Source organism: Spea bombifrons, chromosome 1 (assembly GCF_027358695.1).
Source record: "Spea bombifrons isolate aSpeBom1 chromosome 1, aSpeBom1.2.pri, whole genome shotgun sequence".
NCBI classification, from domain to species: Eukaryota; Metazoa; Chordata; class Amphibia; order Anura; family Pelobatidae; genus Spea; species Spea bombifrons.
In genome coordinates this window covers 59,174,274-59,191,553 of record NC_071087.1, presented here as the reverse complement: position 1 = coordinate 59,191,553, position 17,280 = coordinate 59,174,274, and positions in this window count along the sequence as shown.

Here is a 17,280-nt window from a genome sequence, read left to right as displayed (position 1 = left end):
CCTCCTTTTATATGCACTTTTCCTTACCTTCATTACATAGTACTACCCTTTGTCTACTTCACCACATAATAAATCTTTGTAGTAATTTAATGAAGACTGAAACCCAAAATGTAAATTTTTACATGCAAACTATGGGTTTAAGGGGAATATTGATCCGGTAGTTAATTAGCACCGCAATAAAACAATACACGATTATTTTTTCATCACAACCTATAATTATTAGGCTTGTGCATTTGGAAACAAAGGGTCACAATGAAACTCTCACGCTGTCTGTCAATGTCTACCTACCTTTTTCGTGTCTCTACTTCTCCTTTACCCCACTTCTTGTTCTCTGTTTCTTTGTCTTCTCCAGTGGTCCCCTTGTCTTGACTCTCCTCAGCATCATCCTGGCCTGGTGTAGCAGTTCCACGACAGTACTACACCAACCAGAATAATGCACATGGATCCACAGAGAAAAAGAAATGTTAGTACACCTTTTCTCCACAGATTCGTTTGCATTATTCTGGCCTGGTGTAATAGTTTGACCCTATTGTGAATGTACATGGAATAGGCTAGAATAATGCAGAGGAGAGCTGGGAGAAGAAGAAACAGAAAAGATGAGCTGCAAAGGAGACAGGGAACCAGAGACACAGAAGCGGTTATTGGAGAAGTTAGAGAGACACAGAAAGAGTGTGGGAGAGTGAATCAAAAAATTAAAGAAGCTCTCTAGATTTCATTGAAACCAAACGGTGGAGAAAACAGATTCGTCGTCTGAAAACACAAATAGACCAAAAGGAAACTACCGTATTGGCTCAATTAAAAGTTAGGTGCTTTTTTTTAAAGAAAAATGTTAATTTTTTTTTTAAAAAACACACATTAGTGGAATAGTAAAACAGTATTCTAACTAACACACTGTATTTTAACATTTTTGGTATCTATTATGCAGTTAGTCAACATATGTTACATACAAACAGAAAACCAATAGCCATTTTAATGCACCTTTTAGACATGCCACTCTGCCCCCTCCAGATATGCTGCCACTCTGCCCCCTCCAGATATGCTGCCACTCTGCCCCCTCCAGATATGCTGCCACTCTGCTCCCTAGACTTACCAATGCAGACTCCCGGGTGTCTGGCGGGGCCGGCAGTGAACATCTGCGCGATGCACTTACACAACCTCCCGTGCCGGCACTAACACCCCCCCTCCGTAGAAAATGCTGGCAGGGGAGGCTGTCTCAGCGCATCGCGTAGATGCTCACGGCTGCCAGAGAGTAGGATCCAGGTCCCCTGCTGCGCTGCGGGGGATTTGGATCCTAACCATGCTGCCTGCCCTGCGCCCAGAACTGCATGTACCGGGCGTCGGGCGATATGAATTGCGCATTCCTGCGCTAAACCCTGATTATAGGCTACTACTCGTTTTGGCTACTATGCACTATTATGTACCATTATTCCCTCCCATTCCTGTTTTCAGTTAAAAATGTTTGTTTTGGTTTCCGTTGTATTTTCTTTCTTCCCTGTTTCTTATCACGTTATTGTTTATCCTCTGTCCTCTTATTTCCGTGTCCATTTATTTACCCTTCTGTATCATTCCTCCCTTTTCCCTGTCTGCTTCATATTTTATTTGTATTTGCTAGCATCATACTCTATTCATCTATCACCTGGGCAATGTTGGATATGAATGTGTCTGCTAAATTACCAGTGATTATAGGACATGTGCGGCCCATGTACATAGTGCTATATGGATGTTAAACTAAACTAACTATATATAATATATATATATATATTTCACACTTATACATGCAGATTGCTGCCCTAGTTTATATTACTGTAATACAAACCATTTGTAGGATATACATGATATGAGGACATACTGTAAGTTAAACTGGTACTCCAAAAAATGCCGCGGTGCCAATCTCAACATTGCACAGGTATACAATGGAAACAGTCCATTGATAAAAATGTATATATATATATATATATATATATTGTCTATTAACTGCCCAGGTATGCAGCAGAGAGCGGCACTATACATTGAAGACACGTTTTAAAACGATATATATATATATATATGCATTTACATTATACTACACAAAACAAATCCAACCATTGTGTTCAGCGATGCAAGATCTGTATCCATGCACAAAATCGTCATGACTTTCCTGCAGGGGACAAACGAAGGGGAGATGGTGGGGAAGGGAGAACAAAAGATAATATCACTAAAGTGGAAAGGTACCATTATTAATATGTTCTAAATTACATGTGTATAATTCTCATTTCAGAAGTTAAGCATCCAAGATGTTTACCTTCTCACATTTATGAAGATTACATATTATGAGGTGTAGCTTTTGGACCTCTAATAAAGGATAAAATAAATTGAACCAGAGAACAGTTTTTTCTTTTAAATTGTAATATGTACATACTCTATACATAGTTATAAATGTTTGCAGTTATTGTATATAAAAATTCACCAGATCACCACAGTCCAGGCTATTTATAACTTCTTTATTACAAGGAGAAGACAAAGCATACAATATAGAAACAATGGTACACAGAGACATGGTGACAGATTAGATGCATACGGGTACAAGTAATGCACAATTCCAAAAACACATACAGTGCAGGTAAAAAAAACAAAAAAACACTTCCTCAATCACAGAACACCTAGCCACAACACAGATATGTCGTGATCCGTAACTAGATCAGAACCCCGGTACGGGGCGAAAACCTTTGAGGACCTGAAGACAATACCACTCCGTGGTATTGAACGTTTGAAACAGGGACAACCTGGTGGCGTTATCTAAAGTTGCAATATATGGGGACCAGCGACTGAAAAGATATTTAACTTTGCTTTCCTTATGGAGGACAGCCTCAAGCCAGTCCATATGGAACAAAAATTGCAGTCGCGACAGAACCAGCGGAAGCAACAGAGGTTGAGGAGCAATCCATTGGGACAGTATTGCCCGTTTTGCCACTGCGGAAAGTATAAGCAAGAGAAATTTAGCCCTCGCTACAGGTGGGGGAATGTGGTCAGGGAATATACCAAAAATAGCCCATTCAGCAGAGATGGCAAAGCGAATGCCCAGAGTGTCGTTGATATATGTTTGTAGGGCATCCCAAAATAGGGTAATAGAACTGCAAGACCACAAGCCATGCATGAGATCGGCCTCAGGCAATTGACATTTTAAACAGCGGGAGTGATCCGCTAAGCCCGTTAAAAACCGAAGTTTAGGGGTGACATACGCTCTATGCACAATCTTGAGGAACATTTCACTATAATCCCTAGAAACCAGGACTTTAGAATTGAACATATAAGCCCGGAGAATCTGGCTCGGAGGTAGGTTTGGAAAGTCAGCCCTCCAGGAGGGAAGACCTGCGCCGTGAGACTCCCAATCGAGGACAGGCCGGAGCAGACTATAGATAGTAGATATCTTGAGCAGTATGACAGGGGACAATACCGTTACCTGGTCCAAGGGACTGTTAGAATTAGCCCCAGAGAGATGAGGGAGCAGGGAATTAATATAATGACGAAGTTGAAAGTAGTGAATAGGGTGAACGCGAACAGTAGGGAATTTAGATTGGAGCTGCAAAAAGGACAACAGTTTACCCCCACGTGGATCCAGAAAATCGCCAATGGTGCGACCCCCCACCCTGGCCAGGCGTCGAAAGACAATATCCTCCCTCCCATGCTGGAATTGCGGGTTACGGATCAAAGGCAGAAACTTAGAATAGTGGACCTCCAGGCCCAAGCGCCGCCTAACACGCCCCCAAGCCTTAACAGTATGATACAGCAACGGGTTGGATACGACCTCCGCGGGCAGGTCAACTGTAGATAGATGCAGGAGAGAGGCCAAAGAAATGGTAGGAGACAAGCCTTGTTCCAGGGACACGTTGGTAAATTTAGACCCGCCACGCAACCAATCAGCCGCAAAGCGATAATTAGAAGCCAAATTATAGTCCAACAGATTAGGCAAATTCACCCCCCCCCATTGCGAGCAGGCTGTTGGAGTTTAAACAGGGAAATTCTAGCTTTTTTATTGCACCACAGGAATTTACGCAGCAGTGCATTATGATGTTGGATATCCTTCTTCCTTAAGGTAAGAGGTAACATATGGAGCGGATATAAAAGTTTGGGGGAAAAAGCCATTTTGTACAAGTGGCAGCGTCCCAAGAAGGAGAGGTTAAATTTGGACCACGTTTTGAAGGACTCCTCCATTTGACGCAACAGAGGAGAAAAGTTGAGTTTATAGAGGTGCGCCAAATTGGTAGGAATAATGAGACCCAGATATTTTAAAGAGGGAAGTTGGGTCCAATTGAAGGGGAATGTCCCTCCCCAGCCACGTTTAGCCTGAGGAAAAATAGGCAGCGCCTCTGTTTTGAGCTTATTTATGAGAAATCCGGAGGCTTTATGAAAACAGTCAAACAGATTAAGAAGGAACGGCATGGCCGCTTTGGGGTTGGAAAGGTTTAACAGAAGATCGTCAGCAAAGGCAGCGATCCTAAGCTCAACCTCACCGACTCGGATACCCTCAAGCTCAACGGAACGCTCAACAATTCGTATGAGGGGCTCAAGTGCTTGATTAAACAGAAGAGGGGACAGAGGACAGCCCTGACGAGTACCCCTGCCTAGAGAGAACCAGCGGGAATTCACATTATTCACTGTGACTTGGGCCATAGGCAAATGATACAGTGCACGAAACATCTGTATAAAGGGCAAGCCAAAATGATGGAATTTAAAAAAACTAACAAGATAAGGCCAGGAAATTCTGTCAAAAGCCTTATCAGCGTCACAACTAATCACAATGGAGGCTGTACTATTTGTAAGTTTAGCAGTAAAAATTGCGGAAATAAGTCCTCTAATATTCCGCGTAGAGTGGCGGCCCTTAACAAAACCCGTTTGAGAGGGGGAGGTAAGCTTCATTAAAACAGGTTGTAGTCGAGAAGCCATGATTTTAGCATAAATTTTAAGGTCCTGGTTCAGCAGGGAGATGGGGCGATAAGAGGACAGCAAAGCAGGGTCCCTGTTGGGTTTCGGAATAACTATAATGCGGGAAGCTGTAAATTCCTTCGGGGGTATCTTTCCCTGCAGAAATCTATTAAAAACATCAGTAAGATGTGTTAGTAAATAAGTAGAAAGTAATTTATAATATTCGGCACCCAGGCCATCTGGTCCCGGGGATTTACCGTTAGGGAGGGACCTTATGGCAGCCGCAATTTCGGAGGGGGTGAAAGGCGTAACCAAACGTTCTCGGTCGTCAGGCGTCAATTTAGGAATACCAGCCTGGCGAAACAGTTGAAGCATCATATCAGGATCATTGGATTCAGAGGAATAAAAATCCTCAAAATAGTCAGCAAAAAGTCGCGTGATTTTATCGGGTTCAGTCACGACCGATTGAGAACCATCACGAAGCTGAGTTACACTATGATATTTAAATTTAGAGTGGCGGATAAGGTTGCCCAAGAGCTTACCGGGCCTGTTACCCCAGCGAAAAAAGGCGTTGCGAGTATAATTATGGGAAAGCTGCGCCTTCTCAGTAACCCAGGCATTGTAGAGAGATTTGATTTCCTTATACGTTTTCAGGGTATCAGGACTAGGATGGGTTTTGTGAGCAGCATACGCCGCAGAGAGATCGTCCGTAAGGCGGACAAGTTTAGCTTCGGCCTCTCTCCTGCGTCCCACCACATAAGCAATAATATGGCCCCTGAGAACTGGTTTAGAGGCACCCCAGAATAAATCCGGGTCGTCAAGATGGACATGGTTATCATCAGCATAGTAATTCCATTTGGCAATCAGGAATTGCTTAAACGCTTCTGAAGTATAAAGGTAGCTAGGAAACCGCCAATTACGGGACACCCGATATGAGGAGGTTAGAGAGATCTCCATCCAGATGGGAGCATGATCAGAGATCACTATCTGGCCCACGTGGGCAGCCTCCAACCTATGCAGCAATAATTCAGGCAGGAACAGGTAGTCCAGCCGGGAAAACGAATTATGGGGATGGGAGTAGAACGTGTATTGTTTGTCTGTTGCATTAAGAAACCTCCAGGCATCCCGCAAACGGAGGTGATCCAGCAAGGGTAGGGAGGAGAGCCCGAGAGGGCGGGAGGAAGGGCCAGAGACATCCAAAGTGACATTTGCCACTAAGTTAAAATCACCCCCCAAAATTACATTAGGGGCCGCAATCTCCAGTAATAGCGAGTAAACTTTGGCCATAAAAGCGGACTGGTCAGAATTTGGGGCGTATAAATTGACAAAGGTAAAGGATTCATTAAACAATTTGACCCGAAGAATAATGTATCGCCCTTCCGGGTCAGCAATCTCTGATTCGACAATGAAAGGCAACTTTTTGGAGAGGAGGATAGTGGCACCCCTAGACTTCTTGGTGTACATAGCGGAATAACAAGCGCGCAACCATGGCGCCTTTAGCGTGTTTTTGACAGGGTCACACCAGTGGGTTTCTTGGAGGTAAATAACATCCGGACGCATACGCTTGAGATGGGTGAGAACTTTTTTACGCTTAACAGGGGTGTTTAAACCTTCTACATTCCACGACACAATACGCAAGGAGGACGGCGCATCACACCTAGTATCGGCTTGCATCATATCTATTATGGCAACGGAGCCAGGTATTCACCCGATGCCCCGCGGAGGAAGAGACCAAACAGAAAAGAAGCCGGAACAGGTCGGTCCAGGGGGGTCCCAGCCAGCCCTCCCAGACACCTTACAGACAGAACATAAAATGGAATCGTACATCACCATTTGAAAAGAGCTATGCTTCTCCCAATTTTTTTGTTTTTGCATAAACCAGAACTCGGCACATGTAATTTTGTGCCTAGAAACACAATAAATTAACCAAAAACAATAACAATAACCAAGAGCAAACAAAACATTGCATGGTAGAAAACGATGACTCGTAGGATACAAAGCCAGGCACCAACGGCTGACTGAAGTCTCACGCCCTAGGGGAGACAGGTGGAGAGGAACCAGGCAAAGAAGCAGGGCGAGAGCGAGAAGGAGGGGGGGAGGCCTCAGGCACCGCCGAACTGTCATCTGGAGCTGGGGAAGACCTGGAACCAGCACGAAGAAATTCCTTGGCCGCCGCAGGGGTGTCAAAGAAATAGGCTTGCCCCCCATGGGTAATCCTGAGCTTAGCCGGATAGAGAAGAGCGAACTTCACTCGCTTGTTGTAGAGTTCAGTGCAAATTTCGGAGAACTGACGTCGTTTGACCGTTACTGCAGCAGAAAAATCTTGAAAGAGCAACAGCTTGTGCTTGTGATAAAAAAGAGCTGTGACCTTTCTATAAGCGTCCAGGAGCTTGACCTTGTCAGTATAGTTGAGGACCCGAAAAATCACCGCCCTAGGACGAGACGAAGCAGCAACAGGGAGTTGACCAATACGATGTACCCTCTCGATGACCAATTCACCCTGAGGAAGCACCAGGCCTAAAGACTTGGGAAGCCAAGTCGTTACAAGGTCATGTAGCGCTGTGCCCTTAACCTCCTCAGGCAGGCCAACCAGACGTATGTTGTTACGTCTACTACGGTTTTCAAGATCGTCAATGCGGTCTTGTAAGGACGTGATCAGATGATCTTGTGAGCGAAGAGAGGCAGACATGGAAGCGGTCCCGTCCTCTATATCAGAGACCCTGGATTCCAGAGAAGTGATCCTCTGTCCCTGAGAGACCAACTCAGCAAGAACGGCATTGATAGAGTCATACAGTTTCTCAAGCTTTGAATCCAGGAGTGGAGATATAACACCAACAAGGTCTTGAGCTGTCAGCGGATCTTTGGAGGAGGCAATAGACACGGAGGGCCCCTCCGCTACAGTAGAGCCCGACCCAGGAGGAGGCACCTGCTTGAAGGTCGCTGTAGATTTATCTCTTGCCTTGCTTTGCCTGGTGGATGACTTAGATGGAGGATCCATATATTTTTCCATGTGTAGACAAGGGGCCGTGAGGAACTCACCCCCCAGAGTAAAAGAGAATAGGGCAGCACAAGGAAGAGAGAAAAGAGAAGAAAAGAAGAGTATGGGGGTAGACACAGAAAGTAAAACCTGGTCACAGATCCTTTGATAACATAAAGTAGCAGAACAGGTATGTACACAGCACAGTATACCACAGAAGCAGTGATCACAACACGGCGACCGCAGATAAAAGGAAATGAACACAACCCCCAAAAAGAATAAAGAAAAAAAAAAAAAAAACCCGTACCCTACCACCCCACCTAACTAGAGCCCAACCTACCCCCAAATCTAACTAAGTGCCAGAAACGTCAGTAAAGCAGAGCAGGAGCAGTCAGCCGAAATGTGATCCTGCACACTTGAAGCACGTCGCAGTCCCACTTGCCTTGTGATGCACACCCTTCCCACACCGAACCCCAACCACCCAACCTAACTATAACCCACCCTTAACCCCTACCTAACTAATGACGGACCCAAAACCCTTCCCTACCCTCCCAACCTAACTATAACCCACCCGAACCCGCCACTAACTAATAGCCGGTGAAATAACAAAAACCCCCAAATGGAAAAAATAAAAGAATTTAATGAGTCCAGCCTTGCAGGTGCACTGCCGGGGCCTGTCAGGCGAAAACTGAGGACAGCCGCTAATAGCGGCGCCGTACGGTGTAGCGCGGAGCAGAACCGTGGAGAAGCAACAGACGGGACTGCGGATGCGGTAATTCACAGCCGCGGACGTGATGAGGCCGACAGCGACAATCCCCGGGAGACCAGCGGAGGAGCCAACGATGTAGTAGAGGCCCCAACCAGCGCACGCGGGGAAGGGAGACAGCCCCTGCCCGCCGGCCGGCACGAAGGCCACAGCGGGGTCAGCGCAGGCCACAGGAGGAGAACGGCCGCGGTACGTACCACAGCCTCCTGAAGCAGGTGAGTTCGCCGGTCCAAGCCCACTCCTCCCAGTACGATACGGGAACTCCTCCGCTATGCGAGGGGGGTCACGGATGGGCAAGAGGCAGCAAGATGACACGGCTCCAACCGTGTGGCTGGAACCAAGCGGCAGAGTAGAGGTCCCCACACAGCTCCCGGGGAGTGAAAGAACGAGTGCTGCGGGACAAATAAACCCACGAACCCACTCCAGAGAACAAGCCCACAGCAGCGATGGTGAGCTGGATGACAAATTGTGGCTGGAGAGCATGGATGGAGGGTGATATTGATAGCACTCAGGGAGCACAGCTAAAAAGCGGCCATCTCAGGAGCCCGCCTCCCGGAAGTCCGTCCAGGCTATTTAATGAGGCAACTGTGCGGCAACAGGGGCTGCTCAACCCTAAGGTTTGGTCAGAACTTGCAAATATGCACAGCACAATAAAATATACAAAATAGCAGAGTGCACAACCTAAAATGTAATTTTTCCTGGCTATATTGATTATCCTTCTAGATTGTAAGGTTTGTATTAGTCTGTCAATTCTTGTCTTGTCATACCCCTTGAAAATACGTATTGTATTAAGCGCTGCATAAATTTTAAGGCAAGACAGGAGGCTTCCTATTTTGCATCTCTTCCTTTACTCTCACCAACAGCAGCAAAGAAAGGGTTAACGTAAAACAGTGAAACAACCAATAGAACAGCACACAGGAGGTATATAAACCCCTAAACCTTCCCCATCTTCCTCTTTCTTTGCTGCTCACCGTAGCTACAGGTGAGATAATTTGCTCCTTTGGTGCTTTGATATCTGATTTATTGCTTTAATTATCAATTTATTCCATTGTGGTGTATTATTATTTGTTCATTACCTTGTGCTTCTTTTATTTTATATCTGTTCTTAGTTTTTCTTTGGGTTTGTTCTGTCCATTTAATTTGTACCTCATATTATTTATATATATATTCCGTTATACCTATTTCGTTTTATTTATTTATTTTTCATATCGATTTATTTATCTATCTGTTGCCGTTTCTCCCTCCCGGGTTCCGTCCCCGGGGGGCTTCCATTATCCCATTCCCGGGGGTTATAACCCCCCCCTTTTTTCCTTCTGAGTCCCTGTCCCGGCACCCTTCCTTGGTTCCCTCTGTGAGTCCGGTTGCCCTACTTACCTGTCTTGTTTTTGGCCGTTTCTTCACCTGCCCGGCGTTTTTATTCCTTCTCTGGCCATTTTGGTTTTGGGCATCGTGCGCGGTTTCCCGGCTTTTCCTTGCGGCGGCCATCTTTCTTTTGGGCAACAAGGTCCAGCATCGCGTGATCTCGTCGCCAATTAGTTTTTTTACTGTTTTGCCGCCACGGCCATATTGCTGTCCCCGCGAACCTCGTTTTTTAAAATTTGGTTCATGGTGGACATTTTGGTTGAGGCTCCGGATCTCGCGAGTTACGAGATCCGGACACCATTTTAGCCCTTTGTTCCGGTGTTTTCGGCATTCGGCAAAGTGTGTTTCCTCATGGACTGTGCGTTTCTGCTGTTCTCCGGATCATTTGTTTGGAGGGTAAGCCCCTGCTCCTATACTATCCGTTTTACCTTCTGGGTGACTGTTTCCCTTCTGTTACCTCCCCTGATCTCATGACTGGAAATTTGCAGGCTGAGCCCCTGTTATACTATATTATACGTCCATAGGGTGACCCCCTTTTATATATATATATATAGATTTATCTAGGGTGAGCCCCTGTCATATCTATTGCCATAGCCAAGGTGAGCGCTGTGTTTCCTTCGCCATGTCCCAAGACAATACCCCTTCTCAGGATGCCTTTATGGTTTGGTTGGAGTCCAAGTTCTCCATCTCCATGGAATCTGATCTAAAATGACGGCTAAAATGCCTCCAGGGCAGCCTCCTACACCTACTAGACCTACTACAGTGCCCTCATAGTCTGACTCTGAGAAGTCTGATGAGGAGGCTTTTGGCTCTTAGCGCCCCTTGGAAAGGTAGCAGTGTGCCAGCCAGCAAGGGTAAGGCCCCTGCCAAACGGTCAAAGACCTCTGACACCCCTCTCCTAACGAGATCCACTCTCCATAGTGGACGAATGGCGGGCTGATTCCTCTAATGGATCTGAAGCCTCAGTTAATCTGGCCCCGTCCAGAGATTTCAACTCTTTGGTGTTTGGTGGATGAGCCCCACCTGGCTGAGCCCCAACAACCTTCGGGTTCTTCGCTTATAGCTCATGCAGCCTCGACTTCTACCTCCCTATTTGACCTGACTACTATGCGCCACCCCAGGGCTACAGAATGGGCCCCTCCTGAGCATATCGCTCTTTATTTACACAAGTGGCTGCGCAAAATCCTGCCAAAAGAGGTACGCAACAAGATGAGGGCTGAATGCCCACGCCCATGTATACCTGATAAGGTAACCCTGACACCCGATTTTGACCCCAATGTGGTCTCTCTTCTGTCCCTCAATAAGCGAGACCCTAGGAAAGGGCTGGAACAGGGACTTAAATCAGCCCAAGATAAACTTCTGGATCTATTGGGGCCCCGTCACCCAAATTCTATTTCTGGTCATCAGGACCTTCCTGCAGGCTGCCCCCCTCAACCCTAAGCTCATTCGTGATTGGGCTCTCCGAGTCGTATGTCTCTCGGGCAATGCCAACGTGGCCATTGCTACCGAACACCGTAGGGCGGCGCTATTTCGTATGGATCCTCGCTTGGCTGAGCTAGGCTCCAAGGATTTGGGGGCAGCTGCTAACGGACTTCTGTTTGGGGACACCTTCGTCAAAGAACTGAACAGACATGTTTCACTGATGACCTCCTGGAATAAGGCCAAATTGTCCATGCGAAAGGTCTTTCAGACAGGCCCTCGTTTTTCCACCAGGGCTGGACGACCGCGGGGCCGGGTCGCCAATTGCTCGTCGTTCCAAGGCTCCCGGGGTTTACCTCAGACCCAGACATCCTACAGGACCCGTTTACAACAACGCTCCTTCATCCCGCGATGAGGCAGCAGAGGTCAAGGCGCTACCGGATTCCCTAGAGGCCGCTCTGGATTCGGTAAGCAAAAGTCTTTCTTGTGTCTTCCCCTCCACGGGTTGCGGGCAGAATATCTTGTTTTTTCCACAACTGGGTGTGGATTTTGTCAGACCCTTGAATCCTCCAAACGGTCCGGGGTTTTCAGATAGATTTTATATCTCCCTCCCACCAGGCCCGCAGACCTCCTCCTATGCGCAGGTCCTCCGCCGACCAGGCCCTGGTGGAGGCGGAAGTTCGTTCCCTTCGCAACAAGGGTGCCATCCAACAGGCGTCAGGCCCGATCAGCTTCCTCAGTTCTATTTTCTTGGTCCAGAAACGGTCCGGAGAATTCCGCCCAGTAATCAAGCTCATGGCCCTCAATGCGTTTGTCGTATATCGCCACTTCAAGATGGACGGTATCCATCTTCTTCGAGACCTTATGTCAGAAGGCGATTGGCTCACCAGGTCGGACCTTACGGATGCATACCTATCCGTCCCGATCCACCCGGACCACAGGCGTTTCCTGCAGTTTCGCTGGGGCAGCCAAATTTGGCAATTCAAGGCTCTGCCTTTTGGCCTCAGTTCTGCCCCTTGGTGCTTTAAAAAGCTCCTAAAGCTGGTCATGGCTCCTGGGGTATCAGGTGCATTGTCTACTTCGACGATATCCTGCTTTTCTCCAGCTCCACGGAGACCCTCCGAGTCCAGACGGACTTCGTGGTCCAGTCCCTCCACCAGCTCGGTTTCCTTGTAAACACAAGCAAATCCGAGCTGACACCACATCAGCGTATCCTTTTCCTCGGCTTCGAGATAGATTTGCAAGCCGCTATGCTTTGACTCCCGAGGTCCAAGATTATCGCCATTAGGAAAGAAATCCGGGCTCTTCTTCTCGCGACTTCTTGTTCGCTCCATCTCCTGGCCCAGGTGGTGGGTCTCCTCTCATCGTCTATTCAGTCGATTTTCCCGGGTCCCCTTCATTATCATGCCGTGCAACACCTCAAGGTGCAACATCTCCACAGGATCCCGTCTTACGACAAACCGGTTCATCTGAACCCTGAGGTTCGCCAGGAACTGCTGTAGTGGCTCCGGCATATGGAGGCATGGAACGGTCGGGCGATCTTCGGATCCCAGCCGGACTTCGTCCTCGAATCGGACGCCAGCATGCTGGGCTGGGGTACAGCCTCCAACTCGGAGGAGACCAGAGGCCTCTGGTCCCTGGAGGAACGCTCTCTCCACATCAACTGTTTGGAGTTGAACAGGGGGTCATTCACGATCAAGAGCCTGGCCAAAGACCGCACAAACTGCTGTCTCCTTCTCCGGGTGGACAATGTGTCGGCGGTGTGCTATATCAACTGCCTAGGCGGCATGCGCTCCAACGGCTCACAGAGGTGACCAAGGACATCTTCGAGTTTTGCCTAGCCCGCATTATCACCCTGCAGGCAGAATATTTCCAGGGCGCAGAGAACCTCCTGGCGGAATGGTTCTCGAGACACTGGCGGGATGCCAGCGACTGGAGGCTCCATGCTCAGATTTTTCAGGCCATTCATCGCCAGAGGGGTCCTTTGCATCTGGACCTCTTCGCGTCCAGGACTAACTGGCAGACGGAGGACTTCTTCAGTTGGCTTCCGGACCCGGAAGCCGGAGCAACGCACGCTTTCTCCCAGGATTGGCCCATGTCAGGCGCTTATGCCTTTCCTCCATTCGCCCTTATCTGCAGGGTCGTCCATCATCTGCGTCTGGCAGGGGGTCCCTCGTTCTGGTGACTCCCCTCTGGCACTCTCAGCCGTGGTTCCCGGCTCTGTTGGAGTTGTCCTTTCGAGATCCCTTGGCTCTCCCTCTTCTGCCGTCCCTCCTGTCCGGACCAGAGGGTCAGCCTCATCCACATCCATTGTGGAGCGCCGTCCCTGGTTGCTTGGACGATCTCGCGGGATCCCAAGTGGTGCCGGGGGCTCCAGGTACCAGAAACTCATACCGGGCTGTTTGGCGACGCTGGGCTGCTTGGTTTGTGGGACAACTGGTGGATCGGCCCCTTTAGACTCCTTCCTTTTTTTGGCCAATTTGTTCTCGGCAGGCAAGTCGTACCGGACAATCAGCGTCTTTCGGGCATATGGGCTTTGACTGAGAATCGGTCGGCAAGGCCCCCCTGGTATGTTGCCTCCTGCGGGACTTTCACCCCCGCGCTACGAGTGTCTTTAGGATGTGGCGGTGGTCTTGGATTTCCTTCGACTCCTAACGACTCCCTGTCTCTTCAGCAGCTTTCGGCCAAGCTCACTTTGCTTCTCTGCCTTCTGTCTTTTCGCAGGGTTTCGGATGTTCGGGCGTTCGATGCGTCCGGCATCTCCTTTTCTCCGGAGGGCGTTCTTTTTCGGGTCCATAGGAGGACCAAGTCATTGTCTTCCTCCGTGCCGTGCCCGTATTTCAACGATGACCCTAAGCTTTCTGTCACCCGGTGCATCCGCGCCTACCTTTCCCGCTCGGTGGCGGTTCGCGATGCCTCAGTCTCCCAGCTTCTTATTTCCTATGTTAAACCGTTTAAGGCCTCCTACGCTGGCCAGATAGGTCCGGTGGCTCCTGTCTCTGGCTCGGGTGGAGGCGACTTTTGGGGCCCACTCAGTTAGAGGGCCGTGGCTTCTGGTGCCCTGCGAGCTGGTGGTGCTCTTGGAGACATCTTTCAGGCAACGGATTGGTCTCGCGCCTCCACGTTTCGTTCCTTCTACTTTCGGCCCATTTCATCTGCAGCCGTAGCACTTATATCGGGAGTTAAAACTGCAAAATAGGAAGCCTCCTGTTTGCCTTAAAATTGGAAATTATTCTAGCCTTGGTGCCCGAATAATTATAATTTTAATAAAGACAGGAGGCGAGTATTTTCCCTCCCTTCCCTCCCTAGCGGCAATAGGCAGTTGATGCACAGGTAACTCCATGCACAGATAGAGGCATAGTCTCACCTGGTGTTTACACGTGGAACCGCGACAATAAGCCTTTACAGGTTTTGTGATGGTTGTGTAAAGTTGCCTGACTTCCATGCCGTGGACCACAAGTTTGAATCCTGCTGCAGTTCCTGGAGCCATCCTAGATTTTATTTTTCTACTGGAAAATCTCAGTCTGACAGCGGGTAATCTAAGTCTTGACTTGATAGGTATTATGATAAAGTCTGGTTTTAAAGATATTGAGTCAAAAAACAAGCAGCCATATCTAGAAGATATATGCTATTGATTTGGTATGGTAATTGTAGATACGGCATCATCATTGACAACAATGTTTATTAACAATGTTTAGTTCACTCACTCTAAATTCCCCAACCCCCCATATTGTTTCTACAAACATGTAACATGCTTACATCTCTGATCTAATCAGGATTAATGCGATCACTAATCCCAGCAGTGAAAATAGCAGAGCTCACTGGGTCAGTGGGAGCAAGACAGGAGTTGTATAGTTGAGGGCACTCTCTGCTCGCCTGGTATCATTTACAGCCACAACATTTATAATGTGCGAGGCAAAGAGGATTCTTCTGTGGATGACTTTCTGTTCATCTTCAAAAATGTTTGCTATTTGTAATGAGTACAGTATTTAAAGGGACAGTATAATGTCCCATAAAGCCCCAGCAATGAACAATATATATTATTGTATTTTAATGTACATTCTTTAAATGTAGGAAAGGCAAGAACACTTTGACTAAAATGCTTTAGCGCTGCAGCATACTATCCTGTCTGCTGTCCGGTGGCAGCTTTGGCTGCTTGAAGTAGGTACTGGTAGGAACGTTTTGATTTCAATGTTTTCTGTGCATTAGACCCCCTTGAAAATCCTCAATGAGCTAGAGCTGTCTGCACATGAGTATACCGCACATGTACAATAGTAAGCATCTTCTGCAAAGAAGCTTGGGTGGGAACATAAAAACAGTGTAAATGCTGGTGGTTCTGGTGAACTCATCTATGCATTTTAACTGGAAACAAAACCTAGGATATTTCATATCAATTAAAGTGAATATGAAAGCGAGAGTGTCTCTTCAATGATATGTTTAACTATATTGATATATATTGTATAACTACCATATTTTGTCCATCTCTTTTTTTATATGTCTTTTACACAACTTATCATTCAGCACTATCTAGCTGACATCTGAATGCTCAGTTTATTACCTCGGTTAAGAGATTAATGACACACTCTGTATATATGTATATATTATGATTATGGTGACCTACTTTCTTTTTTAAAATACAGCACAGCCTGTTTCATCAGACCAAATTTCTGCCTACCTTTCATGACTAATGTGTGCATGCAAAACATATACACTAACAGGTGGTTCTCTTTCTCCCAATATAAACTATATAAATGTAATGGGTTTCTCCTTCGTTTTCTTTCCTTAATCTAATGTGAAATCGGATTATGAGGGCATTTTCTTCCTCATGCTCGTTTAATACAAACCCAGCAGTGAGGAAATCTGGATTATCGAAAGAGAAATGGAAAGGGGAAAAGCAGAAGGGGTGAGGGGACTAAAGGAGAGCAAACACATTTGAAGAGGGGGATGGATACAGAGAACAAGGGGGAAAATTTTGACATTAACGTGTTGTGACACAATCTCTCCTGTCTATGGAAAATGATAAAGCACAAGCATTGAAACTGTAGAATAAATGCATTTTAAAAAAAATCTTCACCAGCACTAACCCTCATTTAGGCTCTGCAACAGTTCAAAAATGCTACAGAACCAATCACGGGTGGGCTGGTAATGATCACATCACCACTGACCAACAAGAGTGATCTGATTATTATTACAGACTCTGGATATAGAAATATAGAATTTGATGGCAGAGCTTGGTCTTGCCTTAGATTCAGGGTAACAACACAGAATGCCACACTACCGCGTTTTTGTAGAAAAGAATAGAATCATAAACACTAAGTAGAAATTATTTTAAAATAAGGGAATAAATCTGGAACTGAGCAGAAGAGGATTCCCCCCGCCCCACCACCACAACCTCCCCTGGACCAACCACTTACACTAATGATCCAATCTAATGCTATCCCGTGGTCAAAAAGCTCCCACAAAGCCTTAGTGATGGAAACTCACTCACTGGAACTCAAGGTAAACCCACATTTAATTACTCTATTATACACTTTGTACTAACTCCATCACTACCACAACACTACATCATACACATAAGACAAACAATTGGAGCTTTCGCCTTCATTTTCTTTTTTTTTCTTTGTGTGTCCCTCCTCATTTTTGACATTCAGACTTTTTCATGATAGTGATTACCCACAAAGGGTGTACATTTTTGGTTCAACTGTGCAAATCTCTTGACACCATTTGTGTACATTTTTAGTTCAACTGTGCAAATCCTGGCCAGAAACTGTTTGTATTTTTACCAATTGTAAGTATGTTTCCAAAAAAACACTTAAAACTTGTATTTGTAGCACTTTCATGCATTTTTGTAGTT